Source organism: Hippopotamus amphibius, chromosome 5 (assembly GCF_030028045.1).
Source record: "Hippopotamus amphibius kiboko isolate mHipAmp2 chromosome 5, mHipAmp2.hap2, whole genome shotgun sequence".
NCBI lineage: Eukaryota > Metazoa > Chordata > Mammalia > Artiodactyla > Hippopotamidae > Hippopotamus > Hippopotamus amphibius.
In genome coordinates, this window is record NC_080190.1 from 57,835,556 (window position 1) to 57,847,446 (window position 11,891).

General features: G+C 41.2%; 1 pseudogene; it reads right to left on the bottom strand.

Moving 5' to 3' along the window:
* Positions 1-5,228: 5,228 nt before the first annotated feature.
* Positions 5,229-9,820, bottom strand: LOC130854222 (RNA-binding protein 3-like; annotated as a pseudogene).
* Positions 9,821-11,891: the final 2,071 nt, after the last annotated feature.

An 11,891-nucleotide genomic window follows, 5' to 3' on the forward strand; every position in this document is an offset into this window, starting at 1 on the left:
TAGCCTGTCAAACCTCCTCACCATTTTCTCCCCTATTTTCCGTAGTCATTTCTGGGTAAAGGGTCCATAATTTGAGGAAGCACAGCATATTTGATTGCTGGAGCTTAAGCAACTCACATGGAGTTAACACGTTAAGAAGCCTGTATGACTTTGTTAAACATAGCATTTCCCAAGTTATTTTACAGGGAAGTCCTCTGACATCTCATTTTTTGTCACTAACTGGATGCTCAGCTGTAACCAGGTCAGTACAGCAAAACCTCTTCCCTCCCTTCATTTGTAACAAGTACCAGCACAGGCCCTCCTGGTCAATATCTCCAAGAGAGGAAAAGACAAGGAGACTCATTCCAATGCCCCACGAGCCAGCCCATGCCATAGCCAGAGCCCCAGCAAGTCAGCCCTGGTCCCTTCCCAGTTTACCGTCTCATCCAGCAGCCCCACCTAACTCAGGCCACTAGCTCACTCACCACTGCCCTGGGCTGGTCTTCAGGGCAGCAAAAGTAAGTGTATGTGCTCAGAACAGGCCTAGAGTCACTGCCGCTCATGTCAGAGACTGCCTGCATTTTCACTCTCCACCCATCTAAGCCAGTTTCCAGACTTTTGGATTTTAAGGGCCTATAAGCAACACCCCGCTTACAATTTGGAGACCTAAATAAGGTTCCCCACTTTCTATTTTTCCAAGAAGTCCATTAAAATATGATCTGATCTGCATTTCAATTTTCCCAAAATGTAGTTTCTGGAACCTTTGGGAATCACTCATCATTTTATAAAATAATTTTAATACAAATTTTAATATCAATACTTGTATTTTAATACCAAAACAAGGAAGAGGAAGCGTGACTAAATAAAGAAAACTCCTCTAAATTAATAAATTTAACTTCATGGAATGTTCACTCTATTGCCCTCAATTTTTCTGTTTTGTGCAAACAAATGAAAAACTTAACACAAACCAGCTTATGTCCTTGGGTTGGGGTTTGGGGAGCAAGCTGATGTGAGGACCTGGTTTGAGAACAGCTCCATGCTACACGGCTGTGTTGTGATTGCAATACTAAGGCAGGGTGTCAATACTGGGCTTTCAGTACCTATTTTGTGTAATAGCAAGACCTGACATTTTAAATGAAAGAGGAGATTATTGTTTGCTGTATTTGGTCCTCATGCTGTTTTGAGGATTGGGAGTTTAAAAAAATAATACCATTTGTATACCTACTTTCTCCTATGAGGACGGAGGTGGGCCTAGAGTCTGTAGGCAGTTGTACGCACTGCCCTTTGGGCAGCATGGTCGGGAGAGTGAAGCGTGGGAAGCTGCATGGTGAGGGAAATAAAGGCAGAATCTGGGAGCACACTGTGAAAAGGGAAACTAAGAAGGTCGTGATGCGGCTGTCCTGTTTCTGAAGGACTGGCCCGGGAAACAGTGAGATGCCTGACACTTTGAGACCCTAGAAAGATGAGCTAGGCCTCATAGCAAGAGATTACAGAGAGGCAAATTTAAGCTTAGTGGGAGAAAGATGTTCTAGGAATCAGAGATGCCATATAGAAAGTGTGCTTCTCATTGCTGCATACAGAGGTTGAACAGTCATTAGTCTGAGAGGCGATGGAGAGGATTACTGCAGTTAAATAAAAATAATAAAATTAAACAGAAATAATAGTTTTATGTTTCTACTACTTGACATTTAAAAAATTGTTTTGGTACAATTGCATTTTTTAAAATTAATTTATTTATTTTATTTATTGGCTGTGCTGGGTCTTCGTTGCTGCACACAGCCTTTCTCTAGTTGTTGAGAGTGGGGGCTACTCTTCATTGTGGTGCGCAGGCTCCTCATTGTAGTGGCTTCTCTTGTTGTGGTGCATGGGCCCTAGGCGCATGGGCTTCAATAGTTGTGGCACATGGGCTCAGTAGTTGTGGCTCACGGGCTCTAGAGCACAGGCTCAATGGTTGTGGTACATGGGCTTAGTTGCTCCATGGCACGTGGAATCTTCCCAGGGCAGGGCTCGAACCCGTGTCCCCTGCATTGGCAGGCAGATTCTTTACCACTGCGCCACCTAGGAAGTCCAGTACAATTGCATTTTAAAACAGTCTTGTGAGGTAGATTAAAAACTATTCTGACTTCAGGTTCAAGAGGGCAGATTGAGGACACATGGCAGTGAGCAAAACAGATGAAGATGCCGGCTCCTGCAGATTTTACAATCTGGAAATTCTATAGATTTTTATACTGCCCCTGAGACACTGGAAGAACTTAGGGACAGGGCAAAATAAGAAAAAAAGAAAGGAAAAAAGAAAGGCAATTATAATCTCTGAGGGAAAAAAAATAGGAAAGAGATGATGTAATTATAGCATCCTATTGATAACAAAGGAAACCATATCTAGTCATAAGAATATAAACACTATTTTTGATTTTTAGAAACAATTTGTAGACAAAGGATAGAAACTAGTGATGATTGAAGATAGAATGTCAGTGTTAAAAATTTTGACAATGTAAAGAAAATGTATAGTCGGTGGAATACTTGAATTAGAGGTAGGGAAATGAACTAAAAAGTGGCAGAGTTAATAGTCTAATTCTCATACCAGATTGTTGAGATATTGACTAGAGTTGATAAAACAAGGGATAGAAGTGTAACTCATTGTTTAAGTGTTCAAATGTAAACAGAAGTCATAGATAGACTAGATGGATGGATGGATAGATAGAAAGATAGATAGATAGATAGATGATAGATAGATGATAGATAGATAGATAGATAGATAGATAGATAGATAGATAGATAGGCAGGCAAAACAGAGAGGAAGAGAAAAAGGAGGGCGTTTGTGTGAACTAAATTCTCATTTTTCATCCCATGGAGTCAATAGATTACCTAAAGTCCGCAAATCAAGAAATGGGACCATAAACACTTCATTTAGAGTTTCAGAGGCTTCCCACCTAAAAAACCAAAAATATAAATGGTTAAAGAAGTTGCCTTGAAGAAGTGAGTCGGGGTAGAAAGGACTGGGCCAAGAAACTTGTTTTTCATGACACACATGTGTATAACATTTGATTTAAAAAAATACAATGTAATATATTCATTTCATGTTGTTTTTTTCAATTAAAATCTACCATCCCCATTAAAATGGCTGAAGAAACCGAGGCTCAGAGAGGTGAGGTGGCTTTTTTAGGTCACGACGCTAGGAAAAGGAGGAACAGGGAATGGATGCCATATCTCATGATACCAGCTCCTCTGAGCTCTACGGGGCTGCTCCAAATGGCCCTGAGAGCTCCTTTCACTCTTCTTCTATGATTCACCATCCAATCAAGCCACTATGCTTTTGCACCTGCTCTTTTCTCTGCCTGGGGTGCCCCTCCCAATGTCTTTCCCTGGCATGTGTCTATTCATTTTTCACGACCCAGCCCTATGTCATTTCCTCCATAACAAGGACTCTTCTTTTGTTCTCCTCATGTAGCCCGTCCCTGCCTCTACTGTAAGGTATATTTATGATCCCATTGGATCATAAATCTTTGGCTATCCATCCATCCATCTTCCTGTCTCATTTGCTGGTGTTCAAGGCACAGGTCTGTGTCTGATTCAACACCGTACCCCAGCTCCCACCCCAGTGCCTGCCACTGGGTCTTCAAAAGTGTTTCCGGAATTTGTGAATGGGTGGAGCACATGTGTCTCTGACTCTGAGATTCTGGGCTGGTGGCCGAGCCCCAAACCCTGGCCATAGGCCTGACAGCTGTGGAGGAGGCTGCTCTGTCAGGTTCATACTCATCCCTAAGTGACTCCCCCACCCCCAGCCTTCGTATTCTCTCACCCTCCTGTTTTCTTGTTCTCCACGCACATCCCAAGGCTTATCTGCAAATCTCAGCACTCCCAAAAGGCATGCTTTAAGAGCTAAGCGGAGCCTTCCATCTGGAATATATTATATCACTGACAGAGTTCTGTCCCCAAGTCAGCAGGGGCTGGGGGAAGGCTTTGGGGAAGACCTTTTCTCCTTAGAGGAACGAATTCAGAAGAAAAATAATGTGCTGGTGGGAGCTGCCCAAAATGGTGGGAACAGGGAGATGAACAAATTGGGCAGCTCTTGTTCGATGTGTCCTCAGGCAGGCTCTTAGAGTCTCTGGGCCTCTGTTTTCTCACCTGGATCGTAGGAGAGTGATATGTGCCCTATGGTGGTGGGGATTACAGGAGACAAAGCCCGAGGATGGGTCTGGAACAGTACCGGTTCAGAGTGGGTGCTCAGTCTACGTGTGACTCTTCCTTCCTCTCCAGTTCTTTTATTCATTTTCTCTGTTTTTGTTTTTATTTTTATCACAGTGATCCACTAACACTGTTTAAGAGGCAAATTCTTCTTTTGTTACAATAAAAACTAGTTTCTTACCCCATCCTATTTACTTTTCCCCAGACGCAACCACTTTCAACTCTTTTAAACAATTCTTTTGGTATTTGCTTGCATATTTCAAAGTAACTTGCTTGCATTGTTACTTTTTGTTTTGTTTTGTTCTGTTTGTTTTGTTTTCAGATTTCGTCTTTTTAATCAGCTTGGTGAAGGATATCTTAAATGCTACATGAGACAAAACGGAATCTTTTTTTTTTCCAGTTTATTAAAAAAAAAAAAAAGGGAGTTCCCTGGTGGCCTAGTGGTTAGGATTCCCGGCTTTCACTGCTGTGGCCTGGGCTCAGTCCCGAGTCGGGGAACTGAGATCCCACAAGTTGTGTAGCTCAGCCAAAAAAAAAAAAAAAAGACATACACAAATATTTTAAAGAAATTTCTATATAATCAGACAGAAATCTGGAGTAAAAAACACCTCTAAGTAATCACGTTCTTGATTTCTTATAGTTAGTCGTAAGTTGCTTCCTAATCATGACTAAACATTGTGTTCAGGTTTTTTAAATATTCCTAGATGCACATTATTAAGAACAATCAATCTGGCCAAACATTTTTGGCCAGAACCAATAATCCTAACAGCCTGAACTAAAAACCTGGTTTAAAAAAAAAAAAGGGAAAAAAAACCCAGCCTCTACAAGTGGTTCAGAATTTGTCTTTAAATGGGAGAAAATTTTTAAAAAACGCATGGAGCTTTCTGAAAGGTCTTTAACAAGCTACCTTGGGAGCTCAAATCAAAAAAAGAGGTTGATGTACTAAAACAGATGTTTCAGTGCAGCTCCAAAAATCTTTATAAATACAGCCATTTGGAAGGATGGTCCTGGTTCAGAAGAAATTTTATTCCTTGTTTATCTACAGTTGGTGTCATTGCCTCACCTCAGTCGTCATAAGTGTCCCTGTAACCTCCTCCGGAGCAGCGGTCATAGCCACCCTGGCTTCTGTCGCCATAGTCTCTGGACATTCCATATCCACACCCATATCCTCGATTGTCATACCTGCCGTTTCCACAGCCCTGGTCCCCACCACCTCTAGGGTAGCTGCGACCACATTCATAGGCCCCAAAGGCACCCCCTCTTCTTCCCCGGGCCTGTCTTGCCCACGTAGTCTGCATGGATCTGACAGCCATCCAGAGAGTCTCCACTCATGGCTCTCATGGCATCTGAGACGTGCTCTGGGTGGGTGAAGGTGATGTAACTGAAACCCCTGGATCGCTGAGTTTCCCGGTCCTTGACAGCACCCACCTCAGAACTAGGTCCGAAGCTGCTGAAGTGGTCTTCCAGAGCCTGCGCATCAGTGCTGAAGTTGAGCCCTCCCACAAACTCCCTGCGAGTCCTGGAAATTAAGAAGTAAAAAGGCCAAGAGACAGCTACTGCCAAGGAGCTGAGAGACAGTACTGGTACTTTTTAAGTTCATCTACTGAAGGACATCTTGGTTGATTCCGTTTTTGGCCACTATGAATAAAGTTGCTATAAACATTTGTGTGTAGGTTTTTGTGTGGACATAAGTTTTCAATTCATTTAAGTGAATACCAAGGAGCTCAAACTCTGGATTATATGATAAACTTACACTTAGCTTTGTAAGAAATTTCAGACTGTCTCCCAAAGTGGCTGTACCATTTTGCATTCCCACCAGCAATGGATGAGAGTTTCTGTTACTCCACATCCTCACCAGCATTTGGTGTTGTCAGTGTTTTGGCTTTCAGATATTCTAATAGGTGTATAGTGGTATCTCGTTATTTTACTTTGTAATTCCTAATGACATACAATGTTGAGCATCTTTTCATGTGTTTATTTGCCATCTGTATATCTTCTTTGAGGAGGTAGCTGTTCAGCTCTTTTTCGTTGGTTTGCTTGTTTTCTTATTGCTCAGTTTTATGAGTTCTTTGTATATTTTAGATACAAGCCTCTATCAGGTGTGTGTTTTGCAAATATTTTCTCCCAGTCTTTGACATGTCTTTTCATTCTCATAACGCACTGAGCTTTTATTATTATTATATGTTTAACTTCTAAGAGCTCATTTTTGTTCTCTGGATGTTCTTTTTAATAGTTCCTTCTTTTTGTTTCATCTACAGAATCATTTTTCTCATCTCTCTGAAGATATTTAGGATAGTTTTTCCTGAAGTGTTCCTCTCCCTGCAAACCTCTGTTTCTTCCAAGTTGCTTTTATTTCTTAGTAGAAGCTCTCCCCAAACAACGGGTGATTTTTGTTTGTCTTCTTGTCTGAGGAAGACACCAAAATTTGACTGTGTACTCTGTGTGTGTGTTTGTATTTGAGGAGGTTGAGGGTGGTGCTTGGTGACTGTGGGTTTCTCTCTAGGGTAATCAGACCAACACTTTGTTGGCGAGCCTGCCTACCCAGTCCTTACTGGACCTTGCAAACATGGCTACTAGCAGCTTTGGATTTGAGTGGGGGAAAAAGACTGGCAGTTTCAACATCTATCAATAGTAAGTAAACTTCCATTCCATCCCTATTTTTAACATTACACTCTCATCTGTGTCTGCTGTCTTCCTGTCTGGATATCCTTATTTTATCTTCTCCAGATAGTGATCCTTCAGGCTTCTGCTAAGGTGCAGAACAGACAGTCCCCCACCTGTGTAGTGAGGGAGAGAATGGATCTGGGGTTAAACTGCTTCTTAGACTTTTTTGGGCATAATGCGCTGAGTTTATTCCAAAGAGAAATTTTCATTTCCCCCCAGTGTTTTCGTATTCTACAAGAATAACATCTAATTTCTTTTCATGTTATTTGTAGACTTAAATTTTAAAATCAGAAGTGGGGGGTGATACTAGACAAGATGTAATTTACACTAATTTCTAATAATCTTTTAATAAGAATTTGATGGAATTATTTCATCACCCTAAAATAAGATTTTACTAAAATATATACCTATCATTTGCTCATACAAAGATCCAGCTTTATTACCCTCAGTCTGCACTTATAATGAATGAACTTGAACAAAAAAAGGAAGTATCAGAAAGTATTTCTATATATTTTATTTTTTTAATTAATCGTTATTAGAGTATGGTTGATTTACAATGTTGTATTAGTTTCTGCCACACAGCAAAGTGAATCAGTTCTACATATACATATATCCACTCTTTTTTAGATTCTATTCCTATATAGGTTATTACAGAGCACTGAGTAGAGTTCCCTGTGCTATACAATAGGTTCTTATTAACTATCCATTTTATACATAGTAGTGTATATGTCAATCCCAATCTCCCAATTTATCCTGCCCTCCCTTTTCCCCTCTATATATTTTAGTTGAGTAGATTCTTCAAGGTGTTCTGGGTTCTAGCGAGCATTAGCTGACATCTATTGTTACTATGGATTTAAAAAATAAACTTTCTATTTAGTAGTCATGTCTCTTTAGGCCCCTCTCAGCTGTGATAATTTCTCAAACTTTTCATTTTTTTTATTATCTTTACAGTTTTGAGAAATAGTTTTCAGGTATTTTGCAGAATGTTCTTCGAATGGGATTTTTCTGATGTTTCTCTGGTGATTAGACTTGGATTATGTGTTCTTGAGAGAAAGACCACAGAGGCACAGCACCATTCTCATCATATTCTATCAAGAGGACATGAGGTCAGCGTGGCTTATCACTGATGATATTAACTTTGATGACCTGGCTGAGGTACCAATTGTCAGGTTTCTTCCTTCTAAAGTGACTCCTTTCACCAGCTCCCAATACTGTAATCTTTGGAAGGAAGTCACTACGCACAGCCCATATTTAAGGCCTGGGGTGTTATGTTCTACCTCCCTGAGGGCAGAGTATGTACATAAATTCTTTGGAATTCTTCTGTACAGGAGATTTGACTAGTCTCCTCTGCTTATTTATTTAATCATTATTTATATCAGTATGAACTCATGGGCATTTATTTTATACTTTGAGTTATAATCCAATACTACTTTATTTAGTTGCTCAGATTGTTCCAACTTTGGCTGTTAGGAGCTTTTCCAGTTGGTGTCCTTGTCCTTGGACATGCCCTCACCATTGTGTGTGTATTATGTACGTGTGAGCACTTTCTTACTTTTCTACCTCAGACTTGTTTGTATATTTCCTGCCTCAGTTCTAGAACCAGCCATTTTTCCAAGGAGTCCTGGTTCCTTTTATCAGAGAGAGGTATTAGAAACCAAGATCTGCAGAAATTGCATGTGCAATACAGTATTTCTATTGTACCGCTTGGGAGGTACACCAGAACTATTTCACATTTGTGGTTGGTGGCGTCTAGGAACAAGCATATTGAAGGAAATAATTTACTGTAACTAAATAATCTATCTTATCCTATCAATGTTCCCAGGATAGGAAATCTAGAAAGAAGGGTTGATCATGTAAAAAATATGCTTGCCTCAAACAAAAGTATCATACGGCATTAAAAAAAAAAAAAAAAGAAACCAAGACCTGGCTGCTGGGTATGCTCATTGATACGGGGATGCTGTAGCTTCTATGCTTACTCAGCTGACAGAACAAAAATTGTATGTGTGTATACTAAGCCATATAAATACACATATCTATAAATGGCTCTATATGTAACCATTGGTATGGTATCCATATTAAGTTAAATATAAATTCATACTGTTACCTCCCACTCTAATCCATTAAGAAATGAATCATCCTAGCCCCTTCTCCTTACTTACTTGTAACTTCCCACTCCAACAGTGAGAAACCAGTCTCCATCCGTTTACCTAATTATTCACTTCCACTACACATGTATAGCAGTATTAGAACTGTTAACCGGTAAACTCATAGGTAAGAACTAGAGTACAACTAGAGTATAGTGATTATGTACAGTTTCTTTTGGCTTTAGTCTTATTTCGTTTCCAAAGTTACTTAAGTTAGCGACTTTTCCCCCCACCCTCTTCAATCAGGCTCATTTATACATTTGCAGTAAGAGTTAGATTGTTTTGTTATATTATGCATTCCATCCTGGGGTCTGATGACCTCCTAAGTGATTTTTTTTTAATTTTGCATGTGTTAAGTTTCATTGTGCTATAAAGTTCTATGGGTTTTGACAAATGCACCATTACAGTAACATACAAAACAGTTTCAACGTCCTTTAAAAATTCCCCAGTGATTTAGCAATTCAACCCTCCCCTACTTCCTTTCTCTGTAGTTTTGTCTTCTTTAGAATGTTATGTATTTGGAATCATATAGTATGTAGCCTTTTCAAACTGGCTTCTTTCCCCTAGCAATAAGCATTTAAGACTCATCCATGTGGGGATTCCCTGGCTGTACAACAGTTAGGACTTTGAGCTTTCGCTGCCTAGGGCCTGGGTTTAATCCCTGATCTGGGAACTAAGATCCCACAAGCGGCACCATGAGGCCAGAAAAAAAGAAAAAATGAAGAAGAAAGTTCATCCATGTCTTCACAGACATGTGTAGCTCATTTCTTTTTATCATTGAATGATATTCAACTGTATGGATAGACAATTTTGTGTTTTTGTTTATCCACTCACCTTTTGAAGGGCATCTTGGGTGCTTCCAGTTCTGGGCAATTAGGAAGAAAGCTGCTATAAACATTTGCGTGAGGGTTTTTGTGTTGGCATACGCTTTCAAGTTTCCTCTTCACCTTCACACCCACTTCCAGAGGAAAGGGACATCTTCTGTTCCCAAGCCTCTGAGGGGTTCTCAATGTAGATCGACACGTACCCGTTTGTGATTCGACGCTCTCTGGTCTGCTAAGTCGGTTACAGACTCCCGTCAGCTTTCTAGCCTGGAAAATTATGTTGCATAATCCCCTTTCCCAGTCCCATTATTTTTGTGGGTTTATCTCTTGACCCTTTTATTGTCATTTTAGTGGGATGGAGTGAATGCTAATGTCAATGTTCAGCCCACCAGCTTCAACCAGAAGTACCCCCTCTTCTTTTCTCAGAGGCGGAGATTTGACCTCCCTGGGGATGGAGTCAGTGGAGCCGGTGTTTGTAAAGTCAGGGCTGCTGTGACTCCAGTTCTGTGAGGAGACCCTCTATTCCCAATCTCTCTCCCAGTGCCTGTCCAGTCAGGGCCTCAGTCTCAACCCCCTGCCCTCAATGATCCCGACCTTAGGGCTTTGAAGGCCTGAACCTGTCGGGAAGGGAGGAGAATTGGCTCAACATTCTGAGCTGGAGGCCTCAGAGCAAGGTCATGTGTGGGTACAGCTCAGCCTGGGACAATGCACAAATGTTGGGGCAGGAGGAAGGGGCAAAGAGAGCCCAAACATTTTTCTAGTCCCTGTTTGGTACATTGACCCTCACCTCCCTCGCAAACAACATCTTGCAGCAAACCTTCGGGGGGACGGGATAGAGCTGATGAAGCCAACAAAGATGGGAAGTCAGGGTCACAGTGAAGAAACTACGTAACTGGTCGTTGAATGGAATTGTCTCCCTCTGCCCAGCTTCTGATATCCTTTATCTCTTTTCACTCGGCCCAGAGTGCCTTCTTCCTTGGCGATTCCATCCCCTCAGTAACCTCGATGACAGCCGGTATCCCAAGTCCTCCCCAAGTCATAGTTCCAGCCACAGGCCCCTTCCTGAAACCTAATTGAGTGGAGATGCCTTGCCCTGGATGTACCACGGCCATCATAGCCACATGTACCCTGTGCCACGCTTTCCCTCTTCACATCAGAGCCCATCATCTGTTTTGGGTTTCCTAAAGATTCCTCCAAGTTTCTGGCTCACTTATATATCTTTTTCTTGCTTCCAAGAACTGTGATGTATTTATTTCATAGCTTTTAAATATCTTTGCAATAATTTTTTAGGTCTTTGGGCAAAAGGCTATGTGACATACAATTTGAAAGAACAGTTATCTCCTTTGCTGGGATTCATTTTTGAAGGGTCTCGTGGTATTCCTTCAGCCCCCGAACCATCCTAAGACGGGTGAAAGTCTGCCTTCTTTGGAAACGGATGTTTCCCAATCTCTTACAAGAGCACATTTTAGGGTCTCACAACCACTTGGAAGTTTTTCTTACTTTATTTATCTTTCATTCTTTCTGCTACATCATCTCTTATCTCTCAGTGGGGTTAAGAACAACTTCCCAGCTTTCTGGTTTCCCTTTTGGAAAATGACCTGGAGGTTTTGTTCCCATGGGAAGGATGGGATGAAAATCTGGTTCCTGGGATGACTCCATAACTATTTAACCAATTACTATGGGTTTATGCAATGTTCTCACTGACCCCAGGCCTGTGTCAGTAACGCTTTACTGCCTACGGGTAGAGCCCAGACGCTCATCCTGTAATTAAAAACATTCAACATTTGTCGCATTTCCCTTATCTTGGGGCTGAAAAGGGTCAGTAGAGGTTAGGAGTGTGGTCTCTGCATTCAGACCGCCTAGGTTCCTGTCTGACTGTGCCACATACTTACTGTGTGACCTTGGGAAAGTTACTCAACCTCTCCCTGCCTCGATTTCCTTCTCTGCAAAGTGGTGAGTGATGGTAATAATAGTATGTGCCTCATAGAGTTTTTGAGAAAACTAAATGAATTTATAAGTGAAAAGGACTCAGATTAGTGCCTGGTGCTGAGAAAGTACTGTCAGCTACTATTATTACTTCCCTTCATCCCAAGGA